Below are 12,639 nucleotides of genomic sequence, written 5' to 3'. Positions count from 1 at the left end.
CACAGAAGGGGCGGGAATGGGTCCCCAGCAAAGGAAAACGGGGCGGGGGTGTGTGTTCATTGGTTCAGTTCCTTTCCCACAGCCCCGCGCCCACCGAGTCCCCAGGTCATCGCTGTCAAATCACGACCGGGAGCTGCCTCCCCGAGCGCGCCCTCTCCCGGGAGGAGCGGAATAATGACGTCAGTGTGGAAACCTCGGCACACGGAGGAGCACGTCGCACTGGACCGAGCGTGACGCCGGTACCCCACAGCGTGAAGGCCAGGCAGCCGCGGGCCGTGGGGCGGGCGGACGCTTCTCCTGGGGCCCGGCTTCGCCCTCAGGTCTGAGCAGAGGCCAAACCAGGCCTCCCTGGTCCCAGCCACTGGCGTGGCGTGGAGCGTCACGCCGAGGGCACTGGTTTTCTGGTAAATTGTGGTCACAGGAAGAAACGGAGTGATGAGTTCCCTGGGAAGCGATCATCTCTGCCTCCCCCGACATCTAAGATGGGGCCCTCTCTGGTACACAAGTGGTGGACAATTTTTTTTCAGTCCTAAGAAATAAGAGTCACAGAAGCAGAAAGAAGGAAATAAGAGAAAGAAAAGAAATCTGGGACAAAGCCTCTCTGATCAGTAAGATGAGCCACATGTCTCATTTTAAGCTACATTCACAATTTCTGGGAAGATAAAAATGGAAACTTCTCTGGTAAGTTTGAGGAAAAAGCAATAGCACAGCCGGCCGCAGCTGCTGCACTGGAAACCTCCTCCTTTCCTGGGAAGCCTGCTTGGCCACGGGGCTCCGACAGAGACGTCTGCGGTCAGAGACCTCACATCACGGAGGCCCTGCAACCTGCCCTCACTGCCTGGAAGAGGACCAGCTAAGCACTGGGGACAGTGTGACAGCTCCCCAGAAAGGCAGGGGAAAGCCCACAGTAACCTTAACACGGTACAGCACACACGCAAATATACTAATGAAATCTGAGCACCTATGCTCACTTACAGCTGGGAAAACCCATCCCTGAACAGATGATCCCTGAAAGGCCACGACGCCTTCTAGAAAGAGCAGGACCAGGCCCACCCAGGACCCAAGGAGAGGCCAAGCTCCCTTCCCAGAAGTTGCCACCGTGCACTCAACGTGGCTGGGAGTCAAGGCTCACTCCATGCGGCACTCTGACCCCAGCCCCCTTTCAAAAGCCACGGAGGCAGGAAAGCATGCAGCACTGACAGCATTTCGGATCACTCACAGATTGCGGGTCAGAGCCCACACAGGCGCCAAGCAGTGACTCCTGTTTTTGGCCCTTCCATGAGGTATACATGAAATTTCTGAGAGCAAACCTGCTTCTTCCACACCAGGGCCTTTCACGGTTTTGACAACATTACCAGTCCCTCCCCAAGTGTCTAGCTGGCCCTTCTACCAGCTCCTTCCCATCAGACCGACGGGCCAGGAGGTGGGCTTGTGTGCAAACAGCCCCATCAGACCCATCATGGTCTTTTCGAAGCCACTCTTTCCTTGGCCATCCCCCTCACCGTTAAGGCACCGCCCCCATCCTGGCCACCCCAAGTCAGGCGCTAGAAGCCACAGCCTACTTTACTTCTTCAGATTCTCAAAGCCCCCTGTTGTCACCTGCCCTGGCCCTGTCACTCTCTGCTCTCTGCACACGTGTCTGCACACACGCACCACTTTCCCAGCTTCTCTCTGCCCAGGAGACAGACGGCAGGGCCCAGGGCAGAGCTCCCTTCCTGCGCTCGGGAAGCAATCCGACCCAACGCTGGAGAGCGGTTTCCAGTGAGCGCATCTTTGGCCACATCGCTAAGCGGAGAACCCCGCTCGTTCATTCACTAGGCTTTCTGCCTTTGGTGTTTAAAGACCTCCTTAGTGTCTGGGGGTTTCTGGTAAGATGTGGTGAAGATCTCCGTTCTCCCTGGTGACAGCTGTTTCCATCCAAATGTCAACACATGTTCAGAGAACTGGTGTTCTGACAAGGTGGTAAGTGACCTGCAAAGGCCCGACTACCCCGGGAAATGAGAGACCTGGGGAGCACTGGGCGAAACTGAGGAAGGCTAGTGACCCCTGCCCAGTGTGAGGCTGGCAGTCAAGCCTGCATACAAAGGGAAGAGACAGGAGGGTTTCCAAGGCGGGGTGCTTACGGCCCCTCCTCACAGGATGCCCCTCCCCTTCACCCTACGTCCACCCACCGCCATCCCTCTGGGATCCGCTTAGAGTGGCCCCCGGGTGCCTAGCCAGGGCCGCATCTCCTTTCTCGGCTGAGGGTCCTGGCCATCCACGTGTGAGTCACCTCTGCATTCCTGTCCCAGCACAGGGGGTTCCTGGGGTGCTCAGCACCCCCCATAATGGGGCTCCAGCCTGGGGACATTTGGAGAGAACAAAGGGAAGACGCCTTCCTGAGACTGTCTGCGAAGCAAGAGGCAGCAGTGAGGGTGGCCCTCCAGACTGTGGGGCTGATGCCCTCCTGACAGGGTTTAGCAGCAGAGGAGACGGCGTGGAGATCCACTCGGACCTAATCCGACCTCAAGGGAAGCTGGGAAGGGAGAGAGATGCGAACTTGGGGATAAGTTACCACTTTATCTTAGAGTTCAGGACAGAAAGACGGGCACAGCCGGATGCTCCTTGTATTCTAGACAGCAGGCTTTAACAATCTTGGAAGAAAAGAGAGTCCGTAGGATCCCAGGGGCTGAAGCTCCTGAATGGGAGCTGGCTCAAGAGGAACAGTCGCCATGGTGACATGCCCCGAGTCCCTGGGAAGGGGAGCCAGTGAGAGCCTGCGAAACAGATGATATGCCAACCAAGTTCCACTTTTTTAAAAAATCGAATATAGCCAAGATTATGGTAGGCTGAGACGAACATGGGTTTCAGCAAAGCACCTGACAAGTTTCCCATGTTACCCATATGGACAAGATGGACAAATACAGCTGGACAATGTTAAGGGTAGGAGCATCCATAACTGGCTGGACTAGACGTTCAAGAAGCTGATTAATAAATCCATGTTGACCTCAAGTGGCCTCCCTGGAGGGTGCCCAGGGCGCTATCAATTACTCTAGTGAAGACACGCATAGTGGGCGTATCCACCATGTGGCCGATGAGGACAGTCTGCAGACTGGGTAACAGAAGACCGATAAAGACCTCAAAAAGCTGGAGTCACGGGCTAAATTTAACACATGGAATTTACTAAAGGTCAGTGCTAAGTCCTGTACTCTAAGTCCAAAACACCAACTGCGTTAGATGGAATGAAAGAGATGTTCATGCTGGAATAACAGCAGAAGACATGAAAAAAGACTGGTCTGTAGTTGAACAAGTCAACAGCGTGGCTTGACTGTTTAGAAAGGGGGAGGGATGGCACTGTAAGGGACAGTGCAGCAGTCCTGGTGCCAGGGTGAGGGAGCTGCCACCTTGGTCTGCTCTGGGCTCAAGGGAGGGGTTCAGTGCTGGGACCACACTCTCAGACGGTCGTCCTGGGCAGCCTGCCAGATGGTGAGGGACCCGAAGCCAGCCCACAGGAGGGAAGGGGAGGAAGCCGTCAGACCTGCTGCTCCAGGAAGGCCTGATCCCGTCCACTTTTGTTCATCGTTGCACCCCACCTGGCACCCGAGAGCCCAGCGCCGTGCCTGGCACGTGGGAAGTGCAGCGAGATGGGGTTTGGTCCAGATACGAGAGGCCTTGAAGGCGAATGTGGTCAAATGTCTGCACATGTTCTCAGAGCTGTCACAGGAAGAGGGGCTAGAGAGACGGGGCACGACTCAGAGGGGGGGGGGGCCCTGCCCTCCTCGGGGAAAGGCGGAAGGCAGGACCAGCAGAACCGGCTGCAAAGGTCCAGGTGGACGGCCGCTGGGAGGGATTTTATGTGTTGGTAGAAAGCTGATCTGTGGGACTGCTAAATCCCCTTCTAATCCCATGACATCCATTTCTCTTCTCCTTATCTGGGCAGCCTTTCCATATCTCAAGATATCTAGAGGTTTGCCAAACATAATTCTTAAAATCAATGGCACACATTTTTCAGGCATTCCAAAAGAAGTTCACAGATCACTTCCATCCGGGCTCCTTGTGGGGAGCCACGTTTACTTCCTTCCTTCCTTGTTTCCCGAGCTGAGGCCAGCGTTTCGTCCTCACCGTGATCCTCCTTCTAGCCTTCAGCCTGCTGCCGAGTCCTACTCGGAGTGACGTGCAGTGGAGGGGCTGGAGGGAGAGCCGTGACGAGGGGGCAGCTCTCATGGAGCCACTGCTCAGGGGGTACATGTGTGCCCCCCAACTGGCCCTCCCAGTCAGCCTGGGGTTCTACAGGGTTCTCACATGGACATGGCCTGACCGATCCACGGTCACAACTCAGAAGCAGGACACAGGAGTCTGTCTTTTCCTCACTGGCGCCAAAGGCAGCATTCCCGGGACCCAGAGCAGTTCGCTCTCCAGGCTCCTGGGCTCCCTTAAACCTTGGCTGGAACAGAACTTCTCCCCTAGCCCAGTTCTAGGCTAGAAAGAGAGAAAAGGAAAGGAAACCACATTTACTGACCACATACTAGAAGAGCGAACGTGCACCAAATAACGTAACCCTCAAAATGATCACGTGCAAGTTACATTTAAGGAAACCGAGGCTGCAGGAGTTACGTAGCTTGATGGGGCCAGGATTCAAGTCCAGAGCCGTGGGTGTGGCGCTGCCATGGGTGTGGCAGGGAGGAGGGGTCTGAATTCCAGGGGGCAGCACGTGTGGCGAGAGGCAGTCTCACCTCTCTGAGCCTTGGCCGCCCTGCCTGCAAAGCAGGGACAACACAGCCAGCTGTCCTAGGAGGTACTGTGAGGGCTGGAAGGGGCCCACAGCCAACGTGGGCTTCTGCTACAGTCCACAGCCCCGTGCCAGGCAGGCTCCCTTTCAGGGCCAGGACAGTGCTTTCTTCACCGTCTTCCTTTCTTTTCCTTTTTCTATTTTATTTTTTGGTGGCAGTTTTAACAAAACGCGGATCCTCTGCACCCAGCGAGCGGCGCAGAGCAGATGAAAGCGAGGATGTGCCGTGGGCTCCGTGGCGCAATTAGCATTCTCCTAAACAAACGAGCTTCAGCAGAGCTGTAATTAAGCAGGCCTGTAATTAAGTATATGCCCTTTATCATAACGATCATGCTGAAAAATGGCATGATGCATGGAACTCTGTTATTAATGCTGTAATCCCAAACTGAAGTGCGAGTACATAGAAATCAGTGTGTCAGGCCTGTCACCAGAGTGTTTGTAAAATACATTAAAGAAAAAAGCCGGGAAACAATGAGCTCATTCAACTGTTCTTTTTACAATCAGGCTCTACAAGTCAAGAGGACTGTGGATGCTTATAGCATCGGCAACGTTTAAACAAATAAAGCTCTCGTCTGCTGCTGTATTAATACCACCCCCCATTCTAAAGAAGAAAAGGACGGGGCATGATTTTTTTCCCCCCCAACTGACCGGGATACCTGCCTTTGCTTTCCTAGGGGAAGAAGTCCAATTTGTGTGCCGTATCTGTTTGGACATAAAATTGGATTTCGGCTTTTGCACAGACAGCTCTGCCATGAATCTCTAGGAACGCTGCCTGGCAAGGGGATAGGGTCACAGCTCCTGCGTACAGCAGCTACTGTGTAACTGTACTGCCAAGGCAATCCCTCAGAGCCTTCCCTTGATTCTCCCCTCCAAATGCACACCCCTGGACTTCTGAGGGCTCAGCACAAACCCACCGCTTACCAGCTCCCAAAGGCACCGGGCCGGGACCAGCCCATCACCTTGGTCAGGCCTGCCGATTCCTTCCTCAACGAGGAAATACTCCAATCGACACATGCGTTAATTTCAACGCACTTGATAAAGAGATTCGTAAAGTCATGCGGTAAGAAACTGTAAACTTCTTAAAAAGACTCCATTACTAGCATCTCAATTGTTGTCTGCTTACAGTTGCCAAGTGGTGTTAAGTGAGCTTGGTCATGGTTCCTCAGAAGTCCTTGCAGAGATGAGGGTGAACAACGTGGCTTGCTGGCAGGCAGTCATTTTCAGAATAAAATTGAATGCAGTTGGAACGGTAGGAGACCTGTAATTCTGTGGGCCTGCTTGGGGCTCAGAACTGTAAATAATCAGTAACCTGGCCCTTTCTTCTCCCCTTTCCTGCGGCCTTTCAAAGGTTCTTTACAATTTGTGATGGGAAAAATGCCAGCAACTCTAGATCTCAAGGCCATTTCTCAAAACTCATTTGTAAACCAAAACACCAAGCCCGGTTCGGCTTTCCTGGTGATTTCACTTTGGGGATATTCCTTGGAAGACATTTGTAGATGCCCCAGAGTTGTCTGCTAGGTGACATTCCAACTGAGTTTACACAAGGCCAACAACTTCCTTCTAGATCCCCAAAGTAATTTGTTTTGCCACGTTATTCATAAGCCAAAAGGAGTGATTTATCAGCCACGGCAAGAGCCTCCCGAGTCCCACGCATGAGGTGGCTCCGAGGAAGGAAAGAGGGGCCTTACGCGCGTGAGCACCCTGGGGCCTGGGCAAGTCACTTAGCCTCCGCGTCTGCCTGTCCTCGGTGAAGGGGGACAGCCACGGCCGCTCCGCAGCATGGCCGACGGGAAGAAACCAGAAGGGGCCAGGGGCACACCAAGCAGCTCACTGCTTCTTCCGAGGAGCGAGTTCAGGTCAGGCCCTCTGCCCCATCTCTGACTTAGGACAAGCGTTCAATCTCTCTGTGCCTGATTCTTTGACTGCAGAAGGAAGGAAATCATACCTGGATTGCTGGGAAGTTTAAATGAGATAAAAGCATAAGGCTCAGCAGGTCATGGAAGCAACCTAAATGCCCATCGACAGACAATTGGATAAAGAAGATGTGGTGCACATATACAAAGGAATATTGCTCAGCCATAAAAAGGAACGAAACTGGGACATTGTTGAGACGTGGATGGACCTAGAGACTGTTATACAGAGTGAAGTAAGTCAGAAAGAGAAAAACAAATATCGTGTATTAATGCATATATGTGGAATCTAGAAAAATGGTACAGATGAACCGGTTTGCAAGGCAGAAATAGAGACACAGATGTAGAGAACGAACGTATGGACACCAAGGGGGGAAAGTGGGGGTGGGATGAACTGGGAGATTGGGATTGACATATATACACTAATATGCATAAAATAGATAAGTAATAAGAACCTGCTGTATAAAAAATAAATAAAATTTTTTTAAAAAGCATAAGGCTCAGGTACAAACTAACTGCTCAGCAAGTGTCATCATCGCGGCACTAGAGGAAAAGCCCTTCCAAGGTAGACCTTTTTCTTCTCCCTGCTTTTACATAAAAACACAAGCGCATCCACATTAAATTATGTAACCCGAGGCTGTAACTCCTGATCCAAAGGCTTTTGGAGGTGCGGAAGCGAAGCCTACCCAGGAGGGCTTCCCTTGGTGTCCGGACCATGGCTCTCCTGGCATCTGCCATCCCTTGAGCTGTCATAGGTCAAGCTCAACGGCAGGAGCAGGGCCCAAGCTGGGCCCAGGTGCTAAATGTCCCCTGGAAAAGAGCCCCCAAAGCAAAGAGAAGAAAACTGCCCCTGGGCATCAGGAGGCTAATTCACCAGGTTAGTCAGAATCACCATACTCTTCAAATAAAGGCGCCTTCACACCATAAACGAATATTCTCTGAGGTTCTATTTCGCATGGGTAATTAGGAAGCCCTCCCCCCCATTTCTCTGGACACCCACCCCCGCCAGGCCTCCAAAACACGGAGCACCTGACACCTTCCACGTCCCCACATCCTGGGAGGAAGCTGAGGGCCCTCCAGCCTTCCTACACCCCTCCTTCTGGAGTAACCGCCCAGGGGGCCCCATGGGCTTTGCAGCAGGACGCCTCGTGGGTCTCTGCTGGGAGGCGGGAGCCCACAGAGGCTGGGCCACGTGCCCCACAGGGACTCTAGATATATGAAGGAGAACATCCTCACTCTGCTACAGAAATGCATTTTAAAACTTTATGAGCACTTAATGGCTCGGGGCAGAGACCAACGGCATTTTGCTCAAAGTAAAGATAAAATCCAATTGAGAGAGACTTTTCCTTGTTGGCTATTGAGGGGCTCCTGGGTAAGTCACCATCACTATGTGTTCACACCTGCTTCCCCAGTGCACACGCACAGAAACTCCTCGGTGAGCTCGAGACCAACAAAAAGGGCTTTGGGTGTGCAGAATAAAAAGCTGAACCGAGGGGCCAACACAGGGGTATTGCCACCAGGCACATTCCTGGGGAGGCAGGCATGGTCTAAACGCACTGTCCTCCTGCGACTGAGGCAAAGCCTTGATGGGGACGGGACAGGCCCGGGCAGGGGACGGGACAGGCCCGGGCAGGGGACGGGACAGGCCTGGGCAGGGCTCCGGCCCCAGTGCAGGAAGATGCACTTTCATTTCCAGAGCTCTTTTCACCTTCTCAGAACCAACTAATACATATTTTTAAGTTTTATTTTTTTTAACCCCTCAAAAAATGAATACATTCTCTAAAGAAACAATTCCAATAGTCCAGCTACGTTAAGCACCCCTTGACTCCAGAGCCACATCTCAGGGGTCTCCTCGGGGGAAGGGCCGGGGTAGTGGTCTGTGCACAGTCCTTGGGGTCCCCCCCCAGCTCATTTCCTATGGGCTTATGTATATGTTTGCATGTACAGAAGAAATGCAGGATTTTCGGGGGTATGTGTTTGTGTTTTTAATGAAAATAGCATCACAGCATTAACTGTTCTGCAACTTGCTTTTTTCACCTGTCAGAGGGTTTCCGTGTCGGGGTAGCTACAGATTTATCTCAGTCTTTGTTACACTTGCACAGAAGTAAGGGTGCGGCGACAACCGAGCGCCAGCTCATAAGGAGCCTCGATTGCCATTTAAAGTGGCCTGAATGTCCCCATGAGGCCCCTGGGGAGCCGCTCTAGGGTTTTTGAGCTGGAGAGTGACACACTGTATTTATATTTGAGAGACGTCTCCCAGTCCAGGCACACGAGAGGGAGTTAGGCTGGAGGCAGGACCACCAGGAGGAGGTTCTGACAGTAAATCAAGGGGGGCTGGTGGCCTGGACTAGGCCTGTGACAGTAGGAACGGAGGAGAGGGGACGCATGGAGGAATGTTTAGATGGCAGAATCCAGGGATCCCACAATGGGCTGTGGAGGGGTAAGGGAGGAGCAGAGGAGTCAGGGGCGTCTGAGGTTCTGCCTCAAACAGCTGGGAGAAAGGGGTGCCAGGCACAGATGTGGGGGCCAGTGGGGTGGAGTCGGAAGCGCGGGGATGAGCCGGTGGGTTCCATCTTGGATGTGTCAGGTTTGAGGGGCTTTTGAGACATCCAAGGGAAGACCCTGGCCGACACTGGTGGGAACACCACGACCAAGAATGCAAGACTGGTTGGTGAGGACTGCCCGGATGCAAGTACAGAAGTGAGCCCTGACGGAGCGACTGGGAGTTACCAGCATGGTGATAACCAAGGACACGAGAGGAGGAAAGATGTTCTGGAAGAAAACACGTGAGGATAGAGGCAGGCCCAGGACGAACACTGAGGGATGCTGACAGTTAACACTCAGGTTGAGGAAGAGAAGTTGGCAAAACAATGTGAAGAGATTAGAAGGTACTCGGTGATGATGGATCAAAAAATTGGAGTTGTTAGTATCAACTTGGTTTTAATAAGCAGATATATGTCTGTGAGTCTGTTTCTGTTTTGTAGATAGGTTCATTTATGCCATATTTTAGATTCCACATATAAGTGAAGTTATATGGTATTTCTCTTTCTCTTCCTTACTTCACTTAGTATGATAATCTCTAGGTCCATCCATGTTGCTGCAAATGGCATTATCTCATTCTTCTTTATGGCTGAGTAGTATTCCATTATAGAAAGAACAGACTTGTGGTTGCCAAGGGGGAGGGGAGGAGGGGGAGGGATGGACTGGGAGTTTGGGGTTAGTAGATGCAAACTATTACATTTGGAATGGATAAACAACAAGGTCCTATTGTATAGCACAAGGAACTGTATCCGATCTCCCTGTATAAACCATAATGGAAAAGAATATTAAAAAAAAAGTATACATATATATATATGTATGTATAATTGAGTCACTTTGCTCTACAGCGGAAATTAGCACAACACTGAAGATCAACTATACTTCAAAAAAGGAAAAGCAGGTATACGTGTAGATACATGTAGATACGTATATGTAAATACACATGTACATTTACATGCACGTGTATGTGCTCCAACACACACACACGTAATATATTTCTATTTGCTGAGGCCCTAGAAGCAATGGCACCTCGAGAGTGATGAGCATACCCAGTGCCCAGCTTTTGGTTTCCAGGATTCTCCTCTCAAAGAAATAGGGCTCTTTGGAGAAATGGCTGATTCAGCACTGAGCAGGGAAGGAACACACCTGGGACATCTTGTTGCACCAGAAAGTAAAGACGTTCTCTAAGAATCGGGGAAATGCATCAGAGGGACACAGGAGCCAGGGCTCCCAAGGGCTAAATATGGAAAAAGTTTGAGCATCAAAATAAATAATGATAAGAATGAGTAAGAATCCATTGGCCACATGAATACACACAAACTGGGGATAAGGGAAAGCTCTTCCGTATAATAAAATGCCAAGTAAGAAATACTGAAGGATGGAGTTATAAAATGAATGGATGCTAAAACTAGTAGGTGAAAATCTGATGAGGAATGAGCTATTTACATAGTCCTGAAGTATTTCCCACAAATTACATATTAATTACAAAAGGAAAAACAGAAATGTCACAGTGAAGAAACCGGGCACACAGCACTTCAACCACGTGATCCCAGCTAATTTTACCAATGCCGGGTCATGCCAACATCATGGACCTCCTGATATGATGCACTGAGAATAAATACGTGTTGAATAAATAACAGTGACGAGAACTGTTCTGGGAGTCAGGGGGCCCACGTGTAGGCCAGTCAGGTCTCAATGTCCTCATCTGTGAGTGGACGGCTTGGGCCACATCAGCCACTCGGCTGGGGCTCATCTGGCAACTTTAAAAAATTATTACTGCTGCCTGTTGTTCCTCCCCCAGAGGTTCTGATTTACTTGGTCTGAGGGTGGACTCTGGGATCCCAGGTGAGAATGTGTGCAGCGAGGTCTGTGCAGCCCTGGGCCATCAGATGATCTCAAAAATCCCTCCCAAGCAGCCGCACAGCACAGGGAGATCAGCTCGGTGCTTTGTGACCAGCTAGAGGGGTGGGATAGGGAAGGTGGGAGGGAGGGAGACGCAAGAGGGAAGAGATATGGGGACATATGTATATGTATAACTGATTCACTTTGTTATAAAGCAGAAACTAACACACCATTGTAAAGCAATTATACTCCAATAAAGATGTTAAAAAAAAAAAAAATCCCTCCCAACCCTGACATTCTCAGTCTCACAAACCATAACAATCACCGTCAGTATTAAATACGCGTTGGTGATTTGAGACCCGGATTTAAACCTCAGAAGATACAACGTACAAAATCCACCACGGTTGGCCCATCCTAGGTAACGTGATTTCTCTAGCCCTCCTCTAGATTCTACTCAAACAGCCTTCTCAAAAGCAACGATCAGGAAGAGTTATAGCAGATTCTGGGCCAGATGCCTCCCCTCCCCACCCCTGGAGTCAAAGGGCAAGGAGAGAAGGTGTCCCAGGGCGTCCGGGTGTCTACAGCCAGCGCTGACCCACGCTCCAGAGAGCACTGCACCAGGGGCGTCCGTCCAGGGAACAGCGTCAGGGCACTTACACACGTGCCCTCTTAAACCTCCCAGCAGCCCCGTGGGTGTCGCCATCCCCACTCTGCCAAAGGGACCTGAAGCCCAGGAGATGGGGCGTGGTCAGGGCCGCGAAGCTGGTACAGAAAGGGAGCTTTTCCAATCCACTGTCTTCCCACCACTTGAGGAAGAGGTGGGAACACCTCCCTACGTGGCATGAAGGAGTCATCCAAGGATGGAAGCAGAAAGGTATAATCGAGAAGGGCGAACATGTGAACGGAAGGTACGCAGAGCTGGAAGGTGTTAAGAAGCCAGCATGCGCGGGGTCTTCATGGTGTCTTCTGGGCTCTCGCCTCAGTGGCCCAGACAGACATACCTGCCCCAGGGATCTTTGGAGTTGGCTTTCAATGCAGGTCTCCTTAGGCTATTCTCTTACTTAAAATCTTCAACTGTTTCCTCAGGTTTAAGGGGTGATGTCCAAATGCCTCAGCCCAGGCCCTCACAGGCTGACCCCAACCTAGCTTTGTGGTCTAGCTGCCCTCCCACCCTGGCTCCCCACACCTTGGGATCTAGCTACGCCAACCTCCTCACCATTTCCTGACCAAGCCATGCATTCTGTATGTGATATGCCCTTCTCCTTGCTGTGTGCTCGGCCTGGAGAGCCCACTCCTGCCCGTGAACCCCCCAAACCAGCTGAAAGTTACCCATGTGGGTCACCTTCCGAGCTGTCACTCACTGGAGTCAGTGACCTTGCTCCCACTGCCACTCTGCTGCAATCATCCATCCCAATGCCTTTCCCCAGATGACAAGCTCCAGGCTAGCCCAGGGCCTGCAAGGATGAGGTGGTGGACAGATAAATGATGCAAGGCCACCTTTCTGAAGAAAGCTGTGTTTCGAGATGGGAATTCTCTAGGACTCTGTGCAACAGAGACGTTCTAACTCCTTTTCTTCCGATT

General features: G+C 51.5%; 1 protein-coding gene across 2 annotated transcripts in view; it reads right to left on the bottom strand.

Annotated features, from left to right (window-relative positions):
* The window catches only part of MVB12B (multivesicular body subunit 12B), a 183,038-nt gene that overhangs the window by 30,360 nt on the left and 140,039 nt on the right, over positions 1-12,639 (bottom strand). The gene's annotated exons all lie outside the window — the stretch shown is intronic.

This window comes from Monodon monoceros, unplaced genomic scaffold, assembly GCF_005190385.1.
Source record: "Monodon monoceros isolate NGI ecotype Baffin Bay Population unplaced genomic scaffold, NGI_Narwhal_1 Super_Scaffold_5, whole genome shotgun sequence".
NCBI lineage: Eukaryota > Metazoa > Chordata > Mammalia > Artiodactyla > Monodontidae > Monodon > Monodon monoceros.
This window is presented reverse-complemented; position numbering and strand designations above follow the sequence as displayed.